A 2,872-nucleotide genomic window follows, 5' to 3' on the forward strand; every position below is an offset into this window, starting at 1 on the left:
CACTCCCTTCTTTTAAAGAATTAAGGATACAGCTGCATGTAGATCAAATCACTATCCAGGATAGGAAAGAGGATATAAAAAAAATGAATTGCTTCAAAAACCAAACCTGCACTGAGACAGATCTCATTTAAATTGTCAGTTCAAAGCAACCCAGAAAATATCAGGTAGAACAATACTGTGATTAAATTAGCATTAGCTGTCATATGATAATCTCTTCCCTTCAGATTCCTCCCCGAAGAATTCTCTGAAGTCCCTGCCACCTCTAAAAGTCAATGATTCATTACATTCAATTGCATTACAACTCAATGAAGAATGGCACAACTTAATTAATGTAAATCTACAAAGGAACAAGGCAAAACAATTCATTCATTTTTTTTTTCTTTTTCTGACAACTGAGAATCCTTGGAAGAGTTGAGCTTTTGATTTCACTTTGTGCTTTCAGAAAAGCATTATGTACGCCCTTATGAATTTCAACCAAAGAAGTTAAACCTGAAGAAAACTACATTTTCTTTTCCCCCCTAAGTTTTTGTCCTTTAAAACAATAACTAAAGCAGTCAAGGGACATAAATACGTCTACACGTCAAAATCTTCTGTTCAAAAAACAGCCAAGAAAACCTTTAGCTATCTTAAGTCTGACTACTACAGAACTGTTACATTTTAAAATATAACACTTTTCAAAAGTATGTCTCAACTTGAAGTAGCAATTTTTTAATTAAAAACAAAAAAAAAACCCCAACACTCCACAAAAAGGAAACTGTTTTTCAGTCACAAAGTCTCACTCAACTCTCTGCCACCCCACAGACTGCAGCATGCCAGACTTCCCTGTCCTTGACTATCTCCCAGAGTTTGATCAAACTCATGTCCATTGAGTTGGTGATGCTATCTAACCATCTCACCCTCTGTCGCCCCCCTCTCCTCCTGCCCTCAATCTTTCCCAGCATTAGGGTCTCTTCCAATGAGGAAATTACCTGTGCTTAAAAAAAAAAAAACAAATCTGTGAAAGAATAAAGACATTACTAACTTTAACCAAACTTTCTAGGACACCCAGAGTACTGATTAAGTTATTTTTAAAAATTATTCCCCAAATAAAATTATTTTTTTTTTAAAGTAAGACCTTAATTTCACAACCGCGGGTGGGAGGGAATAAAGGCCTACTCTGGTGTGTTAACACCTTTATATTTCTTACCGAAAATACAGTAGCTAATTAATTACTGTTCCTTCTGCCATACGCCAAAGCTACTCAAACAATACAAATTTTAAATTCTTTGATGTCTTTTTTTAAATTGAAAATAAAGTTGCTCAAAAGCAAATTCTGATTATCACATACACAAAGTTGTATATTTTGAAGTCATCCAGAGACTGACTGACCTCTTAAGCAGGGTAGTTAACAGCCACCTAATTTCAGTTCAAGGTAGTAGGTGGTTTCCTGTATTGACAGGTTTATATATGATCAGCGATATCACCTATTTCACACCCGAAGATTACTTATTTGCAAAGCACTAAGAGGATAAATAGGGCAACTTCTAAAGATTAAATGGTATATTACTGTCTATCATGCACATAAGACCTCGTATCTCCCTAGAGCCAAAATGTGACTATGTGAGAACTGCTCCCCTCTTAATTAAGCTGCACTGCAGCTTTACGTCTCAGGAAAAGAAATATTCCTCCTACCCCTTCCCAATTTAGATTTCCAAGTTGTATTTCTATATTTTCAAAAATACGAACGAAACAGAGACTAGTTGGGAGGGAACCCTAGCGGAGTTAATTACAGCACTTCCCAGACGGTAGTTAGCGACTGACAGTTTCACACCCAAAACAGTCTCGTCATCTCCAAAAAGACCTTTTGTTTGCAAATGCAGCGCAGTTTCTCTAAGCTCGGTCTGCAAGTTGGAGTGACTGTTCTATTTTGAAGGGGCAAGGGGACTGAGAAAGAGAAAGGGGAGTGAGTGATAAAGGAAAGAAGCTAATGATTTTGATTTGCAAGCAAATAATTGCTTGTTCCCCTCCCCTTCATACCCCGCTCCAAACCCCTACACACTTCAAGTCAGCTCCCTGGGCCCATAAACACAAAAGGGTTGGGGCCCTGCAATCGTATCTGCGCAACCAGAGCAGAGAACCAGCTCCACAGCTAGGGAACAATAGGGACTCCCCCCAAAAGAGAAACCTTTAAGTCAGACAGCCCCTTCTTTCCTCCGACATTCGGAGGCTCCATAATCACCCCGTTATCGACCTGCAAGGCCTTACTCCGTCAAGCAGCCGGTCCTCTTCCAAACTGAGCCCTCCGCTACAGCATATCCCTGCCGCCCCCTATAGGGCCGCCTCGTACCCTATAACCTCCGCCATCTCCCTAAATCCTTGCCGCCCCCTACGGTCCCACCCTCCCTCGTCACCCACAAAACTCCTCTGAGGAACTCTCTCGCTCTTCCTCCGGACCCCGCTGGGCACAACACTGCTCTGTGCTACTCCTCCCGGCGCCCCCACCCCACAGCTGGCGCCCGCCGCCCGCCTTTCTCCCCGAGGCCCGGCCAGGCCTCAGGCCTCCGCCTCAGAGCGCCCCCCACGCCATCCTGGGGGCTTCCTGCAGCCCCCGCGACACGGCCGACCGCCACCCTTCCACCTCACCCCACTCCCCGCGGCTCAGGCCCGAGTCCTACCACCGAGGCCACTCCCGCTCGGCACCCTCGGTCCTTTATTGTTGACTCGAAGCTCCCAAAATGGCGGCGGCTCCTTCCTCCTCGGAAACCTCCGCCCGCCCCCACCCGGCCCCTCGCTTCGGCCTCCTCCCGCCCCCGCCCCGCCCCCGCTCGGGGGGGGCAGCTCCGGCCGGCCTGCCTTTGCCCGCCCGCTCGCTTCCCCGGCTGCTCAGTCCTAC

The 2,872-nt window shown here is 45.6% G+C and overlaps 1 protein-coding gene across 10 annotated transcripts in view; it reads right to left on the bottom strand.

Annotated features, from left to right (window-relative positions):
* The window catches only part of DDX6 (DEAD-box helicase 6), a 31,762-nt gene that overhangs the window by 28,155 nt on the left and 735 nt on the right, over window positions 1–2,872 (bottom strand). For 2 of the 10 annotated variants that reach the window (XM_086339564.1, XM_086339570.1), the window contains exon 1: window positions 2,655–2,711. The exons of 4 other annotated variants lie outside the window; for them this stretch is intronic. The gene's annotated coding sequence lies outside the window, so the exon portion shown is untranslated. Of the gene's footprint in view, window positions 1–1,368; window positions 2,461–2,622; window positions 2,712–2,872 lie in introns of those variants that run through there. 4 more of the 10 variants (XM_086339567.1, XM_086339574.1, XM_086339569.1 and 1 more) reach the window with 3 other exon arrangements.

Source organism: Bos grunniens, chromosome 15 (assembly GCF_055505025.1).
Source record: "Bos grunniens cultivar Pamir isolate PY7600 chromosome 15, Bosgru_T2T1.0, whole genome shotgun sequence".
NCBI lineage: Eukaryota > Metazoa > Chordata > Mammalia > Artiodactyla > Bovidae > Bos > Bos grunniens.